This window comes from Cetorhinus maximus, chromosome 33 (genome assembly GCF_964194155.1).
Source record: "Cetorhinus maximus chromosome 33, sCetMax3.hap1.1, whole genome shotgun sequence".
NCBI lineage: Eukaryota > Metazoa > Chordata > Chondrichthyes > Lamniformes > Cetorhinidae > Cetorhinus > Cetorhinus maximus.
Genome location: NC_135911.1, coordinates 12,663,826 through 12,685,934, shown reverse-complemented (window position 1 = coordinate 12,685,934; position 22,109 = coordinate 12,663,826).

The window sequence follows — 22,109 nt, the reverse complement described above, 5'->3', positions numbered from 1 at the left end:
TGGGGGGAGCATCAGATTTTTGGACTAAGTTATGGTGGGTGGGAAAGAGAAGATGGGGTTGGGGGAGAACATTGAAGTAGATAAATGAGCTTGTTCCCAGCTAAGTGCAGGTGACTAAATCTCCTGTTACCCACAGGTAATATGACACAACATGGTGGACCTTGCCCCACTTGACATCTTCTTGCTGGCTGTCTACTGCACCCTCTTCATCCTGGGGGCACCCTCCAACGCTGTGGCCCTCTGCAGATTCTTCAGGGAGCTGAAGTGCAAACCAACGCCCAATGTCATCTACATGATCAATCCATGCATCTCCGATGGGCTCTTTGTTGCTTTTCTGCCAGTCAAGATGGTGGCGACAGTTTGGGGTGAGTGGGCGCTGCCCATGGTCTTCTGCCTCATCTACCACGTCTTCCACTTCAGCACCAACTACGCCAGCGTCCTGTTCCTCACGGCACTCAGAATGGGCAGGTACCTGAGCATCGCCTTCCCCATCAGGTACAAGGTGTACAAGAGTCCCCGTTACTCTTGTGTGGTCTGCTTCGTGCTCTGGCACCTCGTCGTTGCTCACCTCGCCTTCATCTTCCTGGTAGAGGCGACTGGGTCACAGAATCACCTGGTGGCCCCAGCTGAGAGCAACGCCTCGATCTGTTATGCCAACTTCACCCAGTCCCAACTGGACTTGCTGCTTCCCCTCAGACTGGAGCTCGCAGTTTTCTTCTTCCTGGCCCCCTTGGCGCTCACCTCTTTCGCCTACCTCGGCTGCTCTGGGAGCTCAGCAGAAGCCACCTCCCCCAGCGAGAGAAGCGTAAGGCCCTTCGGATGGCCTCCAACACCTTGACCACCCTCATGACCTGCTTCGCCCCCTACAACACCTCCCACCTGGCCGTCTTTGCCCTGCGCAGAACGTCAACTGGCAGAGGGAAGCCCTGCTGCCCAATGCGGCCAGCGCTTTCCTCAACCCGCTGGTCTTCCTCTGCTCCTGCTCTGCTCTGCAGCGGAGCACCACCCAGTGCCAAGCAATGCACCAGCAGCGTCAAGCAGAGCTTACTGCGCATCTGGCACAGTGCGATCCCACAGGAGAAGGGACTGAACGGAGATCTCACGCAAACATCGGACCCAATTCCATGCGGAACATCATCTCTAGGGATCGGATGTGAATGACAGCAAGTGATTAAGGAGGTCGGCTCATGGGAATTCCGCATTTATACCATAATTGGATTCAATATAAGACGAGGACTCCCAGTGCCAGCAACCACTGGCATCTCTCTGGTCTTCGTCACTGATGGGGTGTTCCACGTGAGAAGGAACCTGCAATTCTCTAGCACCTTTCAACGCCTCAGGACGCCCCAAAGCACTTCACAGCCAATTAAATACTTTTATTCAATTATGATATTGGAATATAGGGAACGCAGCACCCAATTCATGCACAGCAAGCTCCCACAAACAGCAATATCATAATGACCCAGATCACCTGTTTTTTTTAACGTTATTGGTTGAGGGCTGAATTTTGGCCCCAGGACACCAGGGAGAACTCCCCCCTGCTCTTCTTTGAAATTGTGTCCATGGGATAATTTACACCCACCTGAGAGGGCAGACGGGGCCTCGGCTTAATGTCTCATCTGAAAGACAGTACCTCCGACATTGCAGCCTCAGTCCTGACTTTCCAACAGTGCAGCACTACCTCAGTACTGACCCCCCGACAGTGCAGCACTACCTCAGCACCGACACTCAGAGAGGGCAGCAGTCCCTCAGTGCTGACTCTCCGACAGTGCAGCACTCCCTCAGTACTAACCCTCCAACAGTGGAGCACTCCCACAGTACTAATCATCTGATAGCACTTCGTTCATTCAGTACTGACCCTCCAACAGTGTAGCACTCCCTCAGTGCTGAACCTCCAACAGTGCAGCACTCGCTCAGCACTGGCCCTCTGATAATGCAGTGCTCACTCAATACTGACCCTCTGACAGTGCTGCACTCCCCCAGTACTGACCCTCCGACAGTGCAGTGCTCCCTCAGTTCCAGCGGTGGAAGTGTCAGCAGGATTAATGGGTTGAAGTTCTACATGTATCTCATCTAATCCCATTGCTCGCTTCCACTTAGTTGCTTTGGACTGGAACCTGGATGTTTATTCCCTGCTGTGTCACTTGCTGAAGTGCTGAAGGCCATTCAGCCCATCGTGCCTGTGCCAGCTCTTTGAAATATCTATTCAGTTAGTCCCACTCTCCCCACTCCCCTCATGCTCTTTCCACCACAGCCCTGCAAATTTTTCCCCTTCAAGTATTTCTCCAATTCCCCTTTTTGAAAGTTCTGATTGAATCTGCTTCCACCGCCCTTTCAGGCAGCGCCTTCCAGATCACAACAACTCGCTGTGTCAAAAAGAAATTCTCCTCATCTTCCCATCTGGTTCTTTTACCGATTCTCTTCAACCTGTGTCCTTCTGGTTACCAACCTTCCTGCCACTGGAAACAGTTTCTCCTTATTTACTCTATCCAAACCCCTCATGATTTTGAACGCCTCGATTCAATCTCCCCCTTAACCTTCTCTGCTCTAAGGAGAACAATCCTAACTTCTCCAGTCCCTGCACATGAACTGAAGTCCCTCATCCCTGGGAACATCCTGGTAAATCTCCTCCGCACCCTCTCCAAGGCCCTGACATCCTTCCCAAAGTGCGACATGCCCAGAATTGGACATAATCCCCCAGATTAATAGGACTTCAACCACAACAACAACTTGTGTTTATCTATAGCACTGTGAATGAGATAAAAACATCCGAGAAGCAATTATTGCACAAAATTTGACATTGAGTCGTGAGAGCACATGAGGAGCAAAAAACTCGGTCAAATCTTTCAGGAGCATCTTTAAGGAGGAGAGAGACAGGTGCAGAGGTTTAGGGAGGGAATTGCAGATCTTAGGGCCCCAGGCAGCTGAAGGCCCAGATGCCAATGGTGGAACAATGGGAATCGGGGGATGGCCGAGAGTTCGGAATTGGAGGACAGCAGAGATCTCGAGGGTTGTCGGTGCTGGCAGAGGTTACAGAGATAGGGTTTTAGAGGCTGGAGGAGGTTACAGAGATAGGGTGGGGTATCGGAGCTGAGGCAGATTACAGAGACAGACAGGGTTGTAGGAGCTGAAGGAGGTTACAGAGATAGGGAGGGTTGGAGCGGCTGGAGGAGGTTACAGAGATAGGGAGGGTTGTAGGAGCTGAAGGAGGTTACAGAGATAGGGAGGGTTGGAGCGGCTGGAGGAGGTTACAGAGATGGAGAGGAGTGTAGGAGCTAAATGAGGTAACAGAGATAGGAAGGGTTGTAGGGGCTGGAGGAGGTTACAGAGATCGGGTTGTAAGGGCTGGAGGAGGTTGCCGAGACAGGGAGGGTTGCAGGGACTGGAGGAGGTTACAGGGACAGGGAGGGTTGCAGGGACTGGAGGAGGTTACAGAGATAGTGAGGGTTGCAGGGCCTGGAGGAAGTTCCAGAGGGAGTGAAGAGACCATGGAAAGATTTGAAAGCAAGGATGAGAATTTTGATTTTGTGGTTGTGCCAGATAGGGAAGCAGGCTTCTCTAGCCCCTTTCCCCACCTCAGGACATCCCTAAGTGTTTCATTGCCAATGAATGACTTTTAATGAAGTGTGGTCACTGTTGTAATGTAAGAAAGGTTGCAGCCAATTTGTGCACAGCAAGATCCGACAAGCAGCAATGTGATAATGACCCAGATCACCTGTATTTAGTGATGTTGGTTGAGGGATAAATATTGGCTCCAGGACACAGGGGAGAACTCCCCCCTGCTCTTCTTCCAAATAATGGCTGTGGGATCTTACACCCACTGAGAGGACAGATGGGGCCTCGGTTTAATGTCTCATCTGCAAAACAGCACCTCCAACTGTGAGATAAGGGAGTGCTGCACAGTCGGAGGGTCAGTACTGAGGGAGTGCTGCACTGTCAGAGGGTCAGTACTGAGGGAGTGCTGCACTGTCTGAGGGTCAGTAGTGAGGGAGTGCTGCTCTGTTGGATGATCAGCACTGAGGGAGTGCTGCACTGTCGGCGGGTCAGTACTGAGGGACTGCTGCTCTTGTTGGATGGTCAGTGCTGAGGGAGTAATGCACTGTCGGAGGGTCAGTACTGAGGGAGTGCTGCACTGTCGGCGGGTCAGTACTGAGGGAGTGCTGCACTGTCTGCGGGTCAGTAGTGAGGGAGTGCTGCTCTGTTGGATGGTCAGTGCTGAGGGAGTAATGCACTGTTGAAGGGTCAGTGCCAAGTGAGCGCTGCACTGTTGGAGGGTCAGCACTGAGGGAGTGCTGCACTGTCGGAGGGTCAGCATTGAGGGAGTACTACACTGCCAGAGAGTCAGTACTGAGGGAGTGCTGCACTGTCAGGGGGTCAGTGCTGAGGGAGTGCTGCAATGTCAGAGGGTCAGCACTACATGCATATGAACATAAGATTTAGGGGCAGGAGTTGGTCACACAGCCGCCCGAGCCTGCTCCATCATTCAATATGATCATGGATGAATTTGTTGTCACCTCCTGCAATAACCTTTCACCCCCCTTGTTAATCAAGAATCTATCTAGCTCTGCCTTAAAAATATTCAGTCTCTGCTTCCACCACCTTTTCAGGAAGAGAGTTTCAAAGACTCACGACCAACTAAGAGAAAAAATTTCTCCTCATCTCTCTCTTAAATGAGCGACACCTTATTTATATATTTAATTTTTATATTTAACGATGTCAGGTTTGATTATTGATGCCGAACGGGGTTTGATTATTGATACGGAACGGGGTTTGATTATTGACACTGAACAGGGTTTGATTATTGGTACTGAACACAGTTTGATTATTGATACTGAACGGGGTTTGATTATTGATACTGAACAGTGTTTTATTATTGACACTGAACGGGGTTTGATTATTGATACTGAACGGGGTTTTATTATTGACACTGAACGGTGTTTGATTATTGATACTGAACGGGGTTTGTTTATTGACACTGAACGGGATTTGATTATTGACACTGAACTGGGTTTGATTATTGATACTGAACGGGGTTTGATTATCGATACATGAGCAGTGTTGGGTTTGATTATTGATACTGAACCATGAGGGTTTTAATTATTGCTGGAGAGAGTTCCAGATTTCCACTCCCCTTTATGTGAAGAAGTGCTTCCTGACATCACCCCTGAAAGGCCTGGCTCAAATTATAATATTCTGGCCCCCTTGTCCTGTCTCCTCACTCCATAGGTCGTGGAAGTGAATTCCAATCGTTCTGTTACTTACCCCAGACCTGTCCGACTGCTCACCTGGAGAGTTACTGCCGAAACGCTCTACTTGGGCTGAATGACCTCTTCCTGTGCTGCTCTCTCTGTTTATTTAATTAGAAAGGATTGATGGATCACTGTGAGTCAAATCAGGATTGGGGGAACAATGAGAAAACACTCCCTTGTTGAAATTAACAACCTTTGTTTTATTGAGCAAACTGCTCAATTCTGTTCATTTAACTGTTCATTCTTCATATCCTGACATGCTGTTGTGTTTCCAGTGTATATCTGGGCAGTCGTTGACGGAGTTGTCTTATTCCCGAGGGCGCAATGGATTTTCTGAGGGAGCAGATATTCCTCAGAACCCTTCAAAAATGTCAGTGATCGGATCACATACAGGAAAGGGTGGAAGAGAGTGGATAAGAGGGAGAGATGAAAGGAAGAAAGGAAGAGTAAATGAGACAGCGAAAAGGGAAGAGATAGAGTGAGACAGGAGGGTAAGCATGAAATCCTAATGCCAGGACCACAACCGGAATGAATCACGTCAAGTGCCACTGTTGTTCTATTTTGGCAATATCTTGCTTGATCCTCTATCAGGAATTATGTTGACAGTGTGATTGTGTGTCTACGTGTTACTGGTCTATATGTTTATAGGCATCTTATTTGGTTCTGACTCTCAATCTCTGAAAGATTGGCCCCACGCCCAACCCAGGACTTGGGGTGGGCTTTGAATCTACTCCGGAAAGGAAGAAAGACCTGCATTTATGTAGCGCTTTTCACAACCTCAGGACATCCTGAAGCATTTCACAATCCAGGTCATTGCACCCAGTGCCAACACTGAGGGAGTACTGCAATGTCGGATGAGACACTAAACCGAGGCCCCATCTGCCTTCTCAGGTAGATGTAAAAGATCCCGTGGACACTATTGGGAGAAGAGCACAGGGAATTCTCCCTAGTTTCATTTGGTCAATATTTATCCCTCAAAATCCCAACATGACCAAGACCATTATCATGTTGCTGTTTGTGGGAGCTTGCTGTGCTCAGATCGGCTACCCCATTTCCTACATTACAAGGCTTCAAAAGTATTTCATTCACTGTAAATTGTTTTGGGACATCGTGAGCTTGTGAAAGGTGCTATAAAAATGCAAGCTCTCTCTTGAAGGAGAGAAATTTGAGCTGAGGATGTTGAAGAACAACCAATTAAACCTTGGCACTTACTTCCTCACACACTTGAAGATGAAAAGTGCACTCAGCCCAACACTCAAAGTGATTCCAGCTCCAAGCAATCCTGCTTTCCATTCATTGGAGGCTGCAGCTGTAAAAACAGCCAATGAATGACTCCGGTACAGTTTTACAATGGTTCTCAGATGTGCACATAATCATTCTGAACTTGTGTTGACTCAATCTGACTGACAGTAAAGTCCAATTGATAAACTTCAGGCTTAGGAGTAGCCAGGTTAATAGAGGTGGCAAGAGAAACTCATGGGTGTGTGTTTGTGCCTGTTTAGGAGAGTGTGTGTGTGTGTCTGTCGACATCTGTGTTAGCGTGTGTGTGTGCGTGTACGCGTGTGTGCATGCATGTGGGTGTGTCTTTGTCAACATCTGTTTTGGCATGTGTGTCTCTGTCTTTGTCAACATCTGTGTTAGCGTGTGTGTGCGTGCATGTATGTGTGTGTGTGTCTCTTTGACAACATCTGTGTTAACGTGTGTCTGTGTGCGTATGTGTCTTTATCTACATCTGTGTTTGCGTGTGTGTGTGCTTGTGCTTGTGCATGTTGTGTGTGTGTCTTTGTCTACATCTGTCTGGGTGAGTGTGGGTTTGTGTGTGTCTCCGTCTGTGTGTGTGAGTGGGTTTGTGTGTGTCTCCGTGTATGTGCCCGTGTATCTTCTATGTCTGCCTGTGTGTGTGCCTATGTCACCGTGTGTGTGCGCATGTGTGTGAGAGATTGTTTGTGTGTCTCTATGTGTGTCTGTATTTCTGTGTATTTGTGTGTGGACATGTAACTGCCAGGGACGCCTCCACCACAAAGACCAGCCTGTTACTGTCACCAACATAGTTACAGCAAAAGTGTCTTTGTAAATCCCACTTTCTTCTCGATGCTAATTTGTTCATATCTAAAGTGTTGTTGAAGTTTCTATACAGTCACATTCCACAGTGATGGTTATGAACCCTTCCACTGCTCCATGTTCATTCTCTGCCACACACTGATAGTCTCCAGTGTCCCTGGATGTAATGTGAGGAATCACCAACCGCAGCTCATTGTTGGAACTTGTTCAGTTCATTGGGACATTAAGATGTCACCACGTCAGGTTAGAAGCTGGGAAGCTCTCGACAGAGCAGATTATCAACGAAGTGTCAATCATATCAAGAGAAGTAATTGAGAGATTCTGTGGTGCATCTAAAAACAAATAAAGATCAGTTAATTTAAAACAAAAACAAAAATAGCTGGAAAAACTCAGCAGGTCTGACAGCATCTGCGGAGAGCAATACAGTTAACGTTTCGAGTACGTATGACTCTTCAGTTCTCGAAACGTTAACAGTATTCCTCTCCGCAGATGCTGTCAGACCTGCTGAGTTGTTCCAACTATTTTTGTTTTTGTTTCAGATTTCCAGCATCTGCAGTATTTTGCTTTTATCTCAGTTAATTTACATTGACTGTAAAGCACTTTGAGATACCCTGAAAATGTGAAAGCTTTGATATCAATGTAGGTTCCTTCAGCACAAAGCACATAATCCATGCAGAAACATCAGTTCAGTAATGAGGGAGTGCTGCACTGTTGAAGGGTCAGTACTGAGGCAGTGCTGCACTGTTGAAGGGTCGGTACTGAGGGAGTGCTGCACTGTTGAAGGGTCAGTACTGAGGGAGTGCTGCAATGTTGAAGGTTCAGTACTGAAGGAGTGCTGCACTGTTGAAGGGTCAGTACTGAGGGAGTGCTGCACAGTTGAAGGTTCAGTACTGAGGGAGTGCTGCACTGTTGAAGGGTCAGTACTGAGGCAGTGCTGCACTGTTGAAGGGTCAGTATTGAGGGATGCTGCACTGTCAGAGGGTCAGTCCTGAGGGAGTGCTGCACTGTCAGATGGTCAATACTGAGGGAGTGCTGCACTGTCAGAGGGTCAGTACTGAGGGATTGCTGCACTGATTTTGAAAGCCCACCTCCCCCCGCCCAATACTCTCATCATAACACGAGGGTAATTAGGGCTGTTGTGTCTTCCTAAGGGTACAGTCTGACAGTGCCCTGATGAGGCTTCTGTCTCTTGGCAGTACTCAGTCAGATCCAAGCCCCTGTATCAAAACCCTGTCATGCCTGTTTCGTTAGGGGATGGGGGGGCTGGGCCCCGAGTCCCCTACTGGGGATCCAGAAGGTTGCAATAGCGCTACAAGGGACTCATGGGCTCCACAGTGACTTCCTAATTAGCGACTGGAAGGTTTATGTTCATTTTTTTTGATTATTCGTTCATATTGAGCAATGGACCTCCTGATTTGACACCTTTCTGTACCTCGTCTAATGCTTCTTTTATCATGACTTCCACATCGATGTTAAAGAGCATGATGATAGCAGACAGTCGCACAATGGTAATGGCACTAGGCCAGTGATCCAGAGGCCCAGACGAATACTTTGGAGGCATGGGTTCAAATCCCACTACGGCAGCTGGTGGAATTTAGATTTGATTAATCAATAAATTTAATTCATTGATACATTTTTTTCTTATTCATTTCAGGGATGTTGGCGTCACTGGCTAGGCCAGCATTTGTTGCCCATCCTGAATTGCCTTTGAGAACATATGGATATCTGAGTTAGGATCAGGAGTAGGTCACTTGGCCCCTCGAGCCTTCTCTGCCATTCAGTCAGGTCATGGCTGATCCGATTGTAACCTCAACCTCACATTCCTGCCTACCTCCAATGACCTTTCACCCTCTTGTTAATCAAGAAACTACCTAGCTCTGCCTTAAAAATATTCAAAGACCCTGTTTCCACTGCCTTTTGAGGCAGGGTGTTCCAAAGACTCACTACCCGCTGAGAGAAAAAATTTCATATCTCTATCTTAAATGAGAAAACCCTTATTTTTAAACCATGACCCCCTAGTTCTAGATTCTCACACAAGAGGGAACATACTCTCCATATCCACCCTGTCAAGACTCCTCTGGATCTTATTTTTTGTGATTCATGCATTAAGACATACAGATCCTTTTGAATCTCAGAGCTCTGCAATCTCTCACCATTTAGATAATAAGCTTCCTTCTTGTTCTTTCTGCCAAAATGAACAATTTCACTTTTGCCCACATTATACTCCATTTGTCAGATCTTTGCCCACTCACTTAAACTATCTATGTCACTTTGTAGCATCCTTACATCCTCTTCACAATTTACTTTCCGACCTATCTTTGTGTCAGCAGCTAATTTAGCCGCCATTCTTTCAGTCCCTTCATCCAAGTCATTTACATAAATTGTAGAAGGTGATGGTGAGTTGCCCTCTTGAACTGCGGCAGTCCATGTGGTGTGGGAACCCCCACAGTCCTGTTAGGTATGGAGTTCCAGGATTTTGACCCAGTGACAGTGAAGGAACAGTGAAATATTTCCAAGTCAGGATGGTGAGTGACTTGGAGGGGAACTTCCAGGTGGCGGTGTTCCCATGTATCTGCTGCCCTTGTCCTTCTAGATGGTCTTGAGGTTGGAAGATGCTGCCTAAGGAGCCTTGGTGAGTTGCTGCAGTGCATTTTGTAGATGGTTTACACTGCTGCCACTGTGCATCAGTGGTGGAGGGAATGAATGTGGAAGGGTGCCAATCAAGTGGGCTGCTTTGTCCTGGATGGTGTCAAGCTTCTTAAGTGTTGCTGGAGCTGCACTCATCCAGGCATGTGGAGAGTATTCCATCACACTCCTGACTTGTGCATTGTAGATGGTGGACAGGCTTTGGGGAGTCAGGAGGTGAGTTACTGTCTGCAGGATTCTGAGCCTCTGACCTGCTCTTGTAGCCACAGTATATATATGGCTAGTCCAGTTCTGTTTCTGCTCAATGGTAATCCCCAGGATGTTGATATTGGGGGATTCAGTGATGGTAATGCCATTGAATGCCAAGGGGTGATGGTTATGAAAGGTCCGAGGAATACTCTGGTACAAAATTTCAACACTCGGAGTCCAGATGTAATATTCAAGTGGTTCCTTTATTACGTATGCGGGGAGCAAACGCTGGGCAGTCCAGGCGCTTCTCCACTGAGGTTCAAATGAGCACAGTTTATATATTTTTTACTATCAGTATCAGCGTAATGGTATTAGTTAGACAAAGGCCACAGCACAATGACCCTCCGGTGGGCTGATAATTCTGTTCTTGTACAGTAATTACAGTGCAGAGACTGGGTATTGTCCTTTTGAGACAGCAAAGAATCTATGTTTGTTCGATACATAAGGTTTCCAGGGGCTGACTGGATGTGGTTCAAGGCCATCAGACGGTGTGAAATGGCCTTCCCCATTTCTTGATTGAGTCACCCTGTGTCCTTGTGTGTGTGTCTCCCATTTCCTCATTGCAAATTTACAGCTGAGCCCTTTGTACAGGTTTTTAGCCTTCACGTAAGACTGTGATTGTCTGTGTATGCTTTGGCACCCTAGCTGCTGGTCCTGGCTGGCACTTTAAAATAAATCTAAATTTTCTGCACGTTCAATTAGATTCTCTCTTGTTGGAGCTGGTCATTGCCTGGCACTTGTGTGGCATGAATGTTACTTGCCACCTGTCAGCCCAAGCCTGGATGTTGTCCAGGTCTTGCTGCATTTGGACATAACTTGCTTCAGTATCTGAGGAGTCGTGAATGATGCTGAACGTTGTGCAATCATCAGCGAACATCCCCACTTCTGACCTTATGATAGAAGGAAGGTCATTGATGAAGCAGCTGAAGATGGTTGGGCCTAGGACACTACCCTGGAACTCCTGCAGTGATGTCCTGAAACTGAGATGATTGACCCCCAACAATCACAACCATCTTCCTTTGTGCTAAGTATGACTCCAAGCAGCGGAGAGTTTTCCCCCTGATTCCCATTGACTCCAGTTTTGCTAGGGCTCCTTGATTTGCCACACTCAGTCAAATGCTGCCTTGATGTCAAGGACAGTCACTCTCACCTCACCTCTGGAGTTCAGCTCATTTGTGCATGATTGAACCAAGGCTGTAATGAGGTCAGGAGCTGAATGATCCTGGTGGAACACAAACTGAGCATCAGTGAGCAGGTTCTTGCTAAGCAGGTGCTGCTTGAAAGCACTGTTGATGACCCCTTCCATCACTTTAGTAATGATCAAGAATAGACTGCTGGGTAATTGGCTGGGTTTGATTTGTCCTGCTTTTTGTGTACAGGGCATAACACATAGCCAGGTAGATGCCAGTGTTGCAGCTGTACTAGAAAAGTACAGAATAGCTTGGCGAGGGGCACAGCAAGTTCTGGAGCACAAGTCTTCAGTACAATTGCCGGAATATTGTCAGGGTTTGTAGCCTTTGCAGTATCCAGTGCCTTCAGCCATTTCTTGATCTCACATGGAATTAATCGAATTGGCTAAAGATTGGCATCTCTGATGCTGGGAACCTCCGAAGGAGGCTGAGATGGATCTGACTGAAGATTATTGTGCATGCTTCAGTATTGTCTTTTGCACTAGCGTGCTGGGCTCCTCCACCATTGACGATGGGGATATTTTTGGAGCCTCCTCCTCCAGTGAGTTGTTTAATTATCCACGACTGGATGTGACATCTGGAATGCAAAGCTACTCTCAGTAATGGTGACCATGAAACTATCGCCAACTGTTGCAAAAACCCATCTGGTTCACTAATGCCCTTTAGGGAAGGAAACCTGCCGTCCCTACCCATTCTGGCCTATGTGTGACTCCAGACCCACAGCAATGTGGTTGACTCTTAACTGGCCCCTGAAATGACCGAGCAAGCCACTGATTATATCAAGAACCGCTACAGACCAGTCAAACCAGGTGAACTGCGGCACTTCGAAAAGGCAGCTCAACACCCCCTTCTCAAGGGGTCAATCAGGAACAGGTAGCAAATGTTGTCCTTGCCTGTGATGCCCACATCCCGTGAAAGAATTTTGGTAAAAAGGTAGCCGTGTATCACCACCCACGACCACTGCCAACCCCCCCACCCCTACCTGATTGCATCAGTTTCAGATTATATCAGGTAAATGAATGCATAGAAACCCAAAACAATGAGATGAGCACAGAGAAGGATCAAGCAAGAGAGAGTTGGTGGGAAGAATTGGGAAAGCTACAAAAAAGGCAGAGCAGACACCAACACTATGACAAAGTAAAGACCAGAGGAAGGAGGAAGCAAGTGCTAAGAGGAATTGAGAGTAGAGCTGGTAGGCTGCGTGTTGAAGCCAAGGAACCTCCATAGGGCACACCCACAGTGCTGTTGGGGAGGGTGTTCCATGATTTTGACCCAGGATCATCAAGTGTTGCGCTGGCAGAGCCTTTAAAGAAAAGGGACCTTCACTACCCGCGCCCTCCTGCCCCACAAAGCTGTTGACCAGCTACCTGCAGACAGTTGACTACAGAATCCATTGCAGCTGCTGAATATGACTTACAGTTTCAAACCCTTCATGAATGCATAATTATGAAATTACAGATTGTAAGGACAAGTGTTTTAAAGGCACATTTCTGTCCTCAAACCTTTACCCTGAGTTTAAAAAGCCTTTTTCAAAATGGAGGTATGGACAGACAACGTGGTACCTTCCTGTATTTATGTAAACCTCGTCAGACTCATATCCCCAAAGCTGTCTACAAAGAGTCAAGGAAATTGCAGAAGGCTCCAGGGATGCCCATTGAATCTTCTAGAAGTAAGATCGCCAGCCATCCCGGAATGGCTGGGAGTCTCCTGGAATCAGCATCAATCTACCAGTGAGCAAAGAAAGTCCTCCAGGAGATCTTAAAACAATATTCCTGTTGATGCCATTGAGCGAGTTGGGCAAGTTTGGTCCACAAGCATCATCACCTCCAGAAGTTCCCATGGCGCTGGCTGAGAAATGTAGTCTCTCTATCCCTGTGCGACAAAGAACGGGGAACTGGGTGGAGACTGCAATGCCATGTGGACACTGCAACCGGGAGGTTGGGGGATTCGGCAGGAGTATTCCTGCACATCCTGTGGCAGACCCTGTAAATAAAAAGGACCTTCACTCACTCCCCAAAGCTGCTGACTCCACCTGTACAGGCAACCTCCAAACAGTCGACTACAGAAGACAAAGCAGCTGCTGAATGTGACTCCTAGTTTCAAACCCTTCACTCTGGAAAGAAGGAATCCGGTGCAATGGGCCTCCCTATGATACTTCACAGAAACTGATTTTAAATCTCATCTTTAAGTATTATTTTTCATTTCCTTACATTTTAATCCTTGCACCTGATGACTTTGTCGCTTCAACTTAAATAACTTTCAGCAGGAGTCTTGTAATAAACTAACCTTTATCTTGTTTAAGGCTAAAGTTTGCCTGCTGGATTTTTTTTTAATTGAACCACTCATAAATTAAAAGGTATATAAAGACCAGAACTGTGCACAGTGCTCCAAGTGTGGTCTAAGCAAGGTATATGGAGACCTGAACATAAGAGGTAGGAATAGGCCATTCAGCCCCTCGAACCTGCTTCTGCGTTCAATGAGATCATGACTAATTTTATTGTGGCCTTAACTCCACTTTCTTGCCTGACCCATTGGTCCAACCTGCTCAACCTTTGCTGGGACGACATCCCCTTCATCCCAGGAATCAGCCTCGTGAACCTTTTCTGAATGCTTCTAATGCAAGTATACCTCTCCTTAAGTAAGGAGACCAAGAGTACTCCTGGTGAGGCCTCACTAATGCCCTGTCCAGTTGTAGCAAGACTTCCCTACTTTTATTCTCCATCACCCTGACCAATTCATTACAGGTCTAAGAGTTGGCAAGATCCCACAGTGCTTCCCCATTGGTTGGAAGCTGTCCTTACAACATGCTCTTGTTTATATATGTGCACTGGAGTTTGCATGGGAATGATTTTCAAATAGATGTTTAGAGTACATCAGCAAAATGTCATTCCTAAACCCGTTATCAATCGGTGGTTAGGCTGGAGTGTGTCCAATTCTGGCCGCCAATCACTTTAGGAAGGATGTCATTTCCGATGTTCCTATGTCGAGACCTTGGGGAGGGTGCGGAGGAGATTTACTGGAACAGTCCCATGGATGAGGGAATTCAGTTCATGTGGAGAGACTGGAGAAGCTGGGATTGTTCTCCTTAGAGCAGAGAAGGTTAAGGGGGAGATTGATTCGAGGAGTTCAAAATCATGAGGGGGGTTTGGATAGAGTTAGTGAAGAGAAATTGTCTCCAGTGGAAGGATGGTTGGTAAGCAGAGGGACAGCTCTTTCAAAGAGCCTGCACTGGCACCGTTGGGCTGAATGGCCTCCTTTTGGGCTGTTTAAAGCACAGTTAGTCCATGTTATCGGTGTCACTGACAAGACCAGTGTGATTGCCCATTCCTTTGTGCCCTGGGGGACAGGTGTGAAAACACTGACTGCTCTTAAACAGAACAGGTGTCTCCTCGAATGTCCACACCCATACTCATAACCATTTGTTAAGCAACATCAGGCTGAGGGTTGACAAGCTGGCGAGTACCTGCTGTCTGTCAAGTTGCGAATTTCATTCCATTGTTGGGTTAGCACAGGAGAGGGAAGGCCCCTTGGCCAACCCATGTTAGGGAACCCTCCTTGGCCCCTACATAGACGTAAGCTCACCAACTGCGTAAAGCTTTGGCCTCCATATTTAAGGAGAGATACACTTGTGTTGGAGGCAATTCAGAGAAGATTGATTCCTGTGATGAGACATTTAGTCTCATGAGGAAAGGTTGAGCTATACTCACTGGAGTTTAGAAGAATGAGAGATGATCTTATTGAGACATATGAGATCCTGAGGGGACTTGACAGGGTAAATGCTGAGAGGATGTTTCCCCTCGTGAGGGAATCTAGAACTGGGGGGCACAGTTTTAGAATAAGGGGTGTCCCAGTTAAGACGGAGGTGAGGAGGAAATTTTCCTCTCAGGGGGCCGTTAGTCTGTGGAATTCTCTCCACAGAGAGCAGTGGACACTGGGTCATTGAATAAACTCAAGGCTGAGTTAGACAGATTTTTGATTGTCAAGGGTTATGGTGGGAGACAGGCAGGAAAGTGGAGTTAAGGCCACAATCAGATCAGCCATGATTTTACTGAATGAGGAAGCAGGCTCGAGGGGCTGAGTGGCCTACTCCTGCTCCTATTTCTTATGTTCTTAAATCCCAATGAAGTTTGCATTGAGCATTGCAGCACAACGGACCCTAAAACACTGCCCTTTCCTTTCAATGAAGCTCTTTGCATCTATTCCAGTTCAGTTGGTGAAACACAGTAATCAGACACTGCACTGAACTGGAAAGTAAATATTTGCTACCACCATTTCAGTGCATCCGGTATAAGAAGGCCACAAAGCAAGCACATCAGCGTTTATGACGAATTAAGTGACATTTGTCTTTTTTTACAAGCTGCATTATATGTTTGAGCTGTACTTCAGAATAATAAAAAGACCGAGAACAAGCAAGATTCTCATGATTCAACTCATCCACAGCCCATGTACGATTTACCCAGGTGTCAACTGTCAGATTGGTTTAGCTCTGTCTCTCTCTCTCTCTCTCTTTCTCTCACCTCTGACACAGGAGGCTATTGGTTCGAGTCCCCAATAATCCAGGCTGAAACTCCAGTGCAGTGCTAAAGGAGTGCTGAACTGTTGGAGGGTAGGTACAGAGGGAGTGCTGCACTGTCAGAGGGTCAGTACTGAGGGAGAGCTGCTCTATTGGATGTAAAAAAAAACACCTCCACCATTGAAAGAAGTGTACACCCATCTTAGAGGACAAACAAGGTTAAATATCTCATCCAAAGTGCTGCATCGCTGAATGGTGGCACTCTCTCACTACTGACCCTCTGAGAGTGCAGCACTCCCTCACTACTGACCCTTCGACAGTGCAGCACTCCCTCCATACTTACCCTCCGACAAGGCAGCACACCCTCAGTACTGACCCTCTGACAGTGCAGCACTCCCTCAGTACTGACACTCCGACAGTGCAGCACTCATTCAGCACTGACCCTCTGACAGGACAGCACTCCCTCAGTACTGACCCTCCGACAGTGTAGCACTCCCTCCATACTGATGCTGGGCAGCACTAGCCTGGATTATTCAGCTCAAATGGGGACTTGAACCCACAATTTTCTGAATGAGAGAGAGAGCTAAACCCACTGTGCCACAGCTAACACTGCATTGGGAAATGATGAACTGTAGCCTGTACAGGGGTAAGCAGAGGCTGACTTTTGTGTTCCTCATGAAGACTGTGTTGTAGCAGGTGATGTGAAACCTCTGTATTGTGAAACAGCCTTTGAACATTTCAGTTCGTCAGTTAGGAACATGTTGGAGATGTGGTGATCAAACGCTGATTGACTGCCGTCAGAATCATCCAGCCGTGTTTGCAAAGCATCTGTGCATCTGTGACAGGGCTAAGGACTGGAACATCGACTGTATCCTGGAGTAAATGTGTTTACCTGAATACTGAAGTGAGGTTTATAGTGTTGACATTCCCTCCCATCAACTTAAGTGAGACAGCATCAGAGACGGAATTGAGTAAAGTCATCACAAGATGCATAGAGTGACGCCAACGTCAAAGGACCACCTTTCCTACAGAGACTCAGATACGATCAGTTCCAACCTGACTGTGGTGACAGTCATAGGCATCACACCGGGTTTCAGCTCGGCCAGAGAGACGACAGACCATCAGCACGTTGAGGGAAAATTAGGTAAAATAAACACACGGACTGATTTCTGGCAAACGAGGGAAGCTGGGATTGTTCTCCTAGGAGCAGAGAAGGTCACTGGGGAGGTTTAATTGAGGTATTCAAAATCATGAGGGGTTTGGTTAGAGTAAATAAAGTGAAACTGTTTGCAGTGGCAGGAGGGTCGGTAACCAGAGGGACACAGATTGAAGCAAATCGGGAAAATAACCAGAGGGGGAGATGAGGAGAATTTTTTTTTTACACGGCAAGTTGTTGTGATCTGGAAGGCGCTGTCTGAAAGGGCGGTGGAAGCAGATTCAATAGGAACTTTCAAAAGGGGGAATTGGATAAACACTGGAATGGGAAAAATTTGCAGGGCTGTGGGGGAAAGAGCAGAGGGGGTAGAGCGGGACTAAAAACAGAGCAAAACACTACGGATGCTGGAAATCTGAAATAAAAACAGCAAATGCTGGAAAAACTCAAATCTGTGGAGAGAGAAACAGTCAACATTTCAAGTCCATATGATTCTTCAGAGCTAAAGAGAAGTCAAAATGAGATAGAATTTATCCTGTTTAAGGGATGGGGAGGGGGGGGCGGAGTTGAGCAGGTAAAGCAGGGTAGAAGGTCGACGATAGGTGGGGGCTAAGGAAAGATTGACAATAATGTCATGGGCACGGTAGGACTAATTCAAATAGATCTTTCGAAGAACTGGCACAGGTACAATGGGCCGATTGGCCTCCTCCTGCGTGCTGCATGATTCTAAATTGCCACTCTGCAGCCTGGAAACTGGCAACAAAGAAAAGAGGGGTTAGATTTATCAGCCGAGATCCTATATGCTCCAGTGCAAAGCCTCAACTAAATGACCCTCATAATGCAAGCTCAGGTACAAAGTTCGATATAATGCAATGAGATTATCTATCCATTAGGTTTGATGGGTTGAATGCCCCATTGACCTGTATGCAACTCTATGGAAAAACCAAATCGGCTCAGACTCTTCTCTCGAGAAAAGAGAAGGCTGAAAGGATCGAGGCCTTTAAAATGATGAAAGGGTTTCAATAGGGTAAACGTAGAGAAGATGTTTCCACTTGTGTGGTAGGGGGCCGACCAGAACCAAGGAACATCGATAAAGGATAGTCACTAATATATCCAATGGGGAATTCAGGAGAAACTTCTTTACCCGGAGAGTGGGGAGAATGTGGACCTCGCTCCCACAGGGAGTGGTTGAGGTGAACAGTAGAGATGTTTTTAAGGGGGAAGCTGGATAAACACATGAGGGAGAAATGAATAGAAAGATATGGTGATGGGGTGAGATGAAGTGAGGGTGGGAGGAGGCACGTGTGGAGCATAAACACTGGCACGGAGCAGATGGGCAGAATGGCCTGTTTCTGTGATGGAACTGGATTGGCCATTCCTTCACTGACATTGAGTCAAAACCCAGGAACTCCCTCCCGAACAGCACCGTGGGTGCACCGAAACCACAGCACCGGAGCGGTTCAAGAAGGCGGATCATCACCATCTTCTCAAGGGGCAGTTAGGGCTGGGCAATAAGTGCTGGCCCAGCCAGCAATGCCCACATCCCATGAAAGAACACAAAGAGTAAATCTTTGTAATCTCACCGATATTGCATGACGCTGCAAATAATTCTATTTGTGAATAAATCCCGTTAATAATTTAGCCTGTTCTGAGTGGCAGGGGAATTTGAGTGTGCAATGGTAGGTGTGCCTAGGTGCAGTGAAGTGTCTCAACTAATTCTTTTGACCATCAGTAGCAGGGCGTGGTTTAATGTATTCTTGTACAGTCACTCTGCCTACTATTTTAACCTGTTTATTTCAACAATGTCAAGAAGTGGGTCACAATTGTTATGGTCGTTAAAAAGTTGGAAATTTAACCTTGAGGCCCCTGAAAACTGAGAATTGGTTCCCCTCCCATCGATAGCCATAAAGAGTTAAATTCCGAGGACAGGCTGCGCAGACTAGGCTTGTATTCCCTCAAGTCTAGAAGATTAAGGCGTGATCTATTCGAGGGGTTTAAGATGATTAAGGGATTCGATAGGGTTGAAGAGAGAGAAACTATTTTCTATGGTGGGGGGGAGTGGGGTCAGGGGGATGCATCCAGAACAAGAGGGCAGAACCTTAAAATTCGAGCCAGGCCGTTCAGGGGGTGATGTCAGGAAGCACTTCTTCACACAAAGGGGAGTGGAAATCAGGAACTCTCTCCCCCAGAAAAAGCTGTTGAGGCTGGGAGGGGTCAATTGAAAATATCAAAACTGTGATACATAGATATTTGTTGGGTAAGGTGATTAAGAGTTACAGAAGGTCGGTAGACAGAGTTAAAACACAGATCCACCATGATCTGATTGAATGGAGGAACTGGTTCGAGGGGCTGAATGTCTCTGTAATGCACAAAAGCCCCAACAACCCTCCGTATCTCAGTAACCTCCTCCAGCCCATAGAACTCTCCCTATCTCTGTAACCTCCTCCAGCCCCTACAACCCTCCCTATCTCCGTAACATCTTCCTGCCCCTACCACCCTCCCTATCTCTAACCTCCTCCAGCCTCTACAACCCTCCCTATCTCTAACCTCCTTCAGCCTCTACAACCCTCCTATCTCTGTAACCTCCTCCAGCCCCTACAACCCTCCCTATCTCCGTAACATCTTCCTGCCCCTACCACCCTCCCTATCTCTAACCTCCTCCAGCCTCTACAACCCTCCCTATCTCTAACCTCCTTCAGCCTCTACAACCCTCCTATCTCTGTAACCTCCTACAGCCCATACAACTCTCCCTATTTCTGTAACCCCCTCCAGCCCCTACAAACCTCCCTATCTCCGTAACATCTTCCTGCCCCTACAACCCTCCCTATCTCTAATCTCCTCCTGCCTCTACAACCCTCCCCATCTCAGTAACCTCCTCCAGCCCATACAACCCTCCCTATCTCTAACCTCCTCCAGCCTCTACAACCCTCCTATCTCTGTAACCTCCTCCAGCCCCTACCACCCTCCCCATCTCAGTAACCTCCTGCAGCCCATACAACCCTCCCTATCTCTAACCTCCTCCAGCCCCTACAGCCCTCTCTATCTCTGTAACCTCCTACAGTCCCTACAATCCTCCCTATCTCTGTTCCCTCCTCCAGCCCCTACAACCCTCCCTATTGCTGTAACCTCCTACAGTCCCTACAATCCTCCCTATCTCTGTAACCTCCACCAGCCCCTACAATCTTCCCAATTTCTGTAACCTCCTCCAGCCCCTACAACCTTCCACGATCTCTGCACTCCTCCAATTCCGGCCTCTTGAGCATCCCCCAATTCCCATCGCTTTACTGTTGGCGGCCATAAACCCCTCCCTAAACCCCTCCACCTCTCTTTCTGTCTCTCTCTCTCTCTCTGCCTTTCTCTCCTCCTTTAATACGCTCCTTAAAAACCGACCTCTGTGATGGTGTTTTTGGTCACCTGTCCACTAATATCTCCTGTTTGTCAAGATTATTGTCTGATTTACACTCCTCTAAAGCACTGTGGGACACTTTATTACTTTAATGGCACTATATAAATGTAAATTGTTGCTGTTGTAGAGGGTTTCCCATAGTGATACATAGTGGTAGTTCCCATCAGAATGGAGATGATTGGGTGATGACACCTTCTATCAACACAAAGCTATGAGTGACTGGGAGTGATTTTACAGAATTTGTTTTATGTTACTCCCCTCCACTGACTGCATTTTGCTGGAGAAATAATCCTGCTTTTATTCGGATTAATTGCTGTAGTTTCGGAAATGAGTTGTTTGCTGGCGTTTAAATAGATTCTGTAGACTGTTGGATGTAGCGCACTGTTTAAAAAGGGTCTGCAAACTATTGCGCATTGCTTAAACAGGCACTGTAAACTGAGTAGGTAGAGTGTTTGTTATGAGCCCTGCCCTGCCTCTAACTCATTGGCCAAGTACACAATCAAGTTACAACTGGTCGTAACTAGCCTGTGTTGACAAATATGATTGAAAAATCAATATCAGTTACCGTGAACATTAAAGTAACAATACGACAGAATTCAGTAACAACAGAGTGCAAAGATAAGTACCACCAGAAGTTGGTCATAATAGCAGTAATGTGCAAAGTTGTACTGAGGCATAATGCCCTAATCTTAATTGAGCATCCAGAAAGAATCCATAATCATTTCAGGTTAAGCATTAAGCAATTAAGAGATCTCTTTGGATCCGACATTACCCTGTCAAAATAATGAGAATCATGACCACAGGAACAGGAGGAGGTCCATTCAGCCTCCTTGGACCTGTTACACGGGAACAGGAGGAGGCCCATTCAGCCCCCTCAAGCCTGTTACACAGGAAAAGGAGGAGGCCCATTCAGCCTCCTCGGACCTGCTACACGGGAACAGGAGGAGATCCATTCAGCCCCCTCGTGCCTGTTACACATGAACAGGAGGAGGTCCATTCAGCCCTCAAGCCTGTTACACAGAAAGAGGAGACCCATTCAGCCCCTCAAGCCTGTTACACAGGAAAAGAAGGAGGCCCATTCAGCCTCCTCGGACCTGATACACAGGAACAGGAGGAGGTCCATTCAGCCCCCTCGTGCCTGTTACACATGAACAGGAGATGGCCCATTCAGCCCCTCAAGCCTGTTACACAGGAAGAGGAGATCCATTCAGCCCCTCGAGCCTGTTACACAGGAACAGGAAATGGCCCAGTCAGCCCCCTGAGCCTGTTACACAGGAACATGAGGAGACCCATTCAGCCCATCGAGCCTGTAACACAGGGACAGGAGGAGGCCCATTCAGCACCTTGAGCCTGCTACACAGGAACAGGCGGAAGGCCATTCAGCCTCTCGACATTGTTACACGATCTGTGTAACATCATTCAGCCCCTGCAACCCTCCCCTATCTCTGTAACCTCCTCCAGCCCCAACAACCCTCCCTATCTCTGTAACCTCCTCCAGCCCCAACAACCCTCCCTATCTCTGTAACCTCCTCCAGCCCCTACAGGGTTGCAAGGGCTGATGAAGGTTACGGAGAAAATGAGTGTTGTAGGGGCTGGAGGAGATTACTGAGGTAGGGAGGGTTGTCAGGTCTGGAGGAGATTA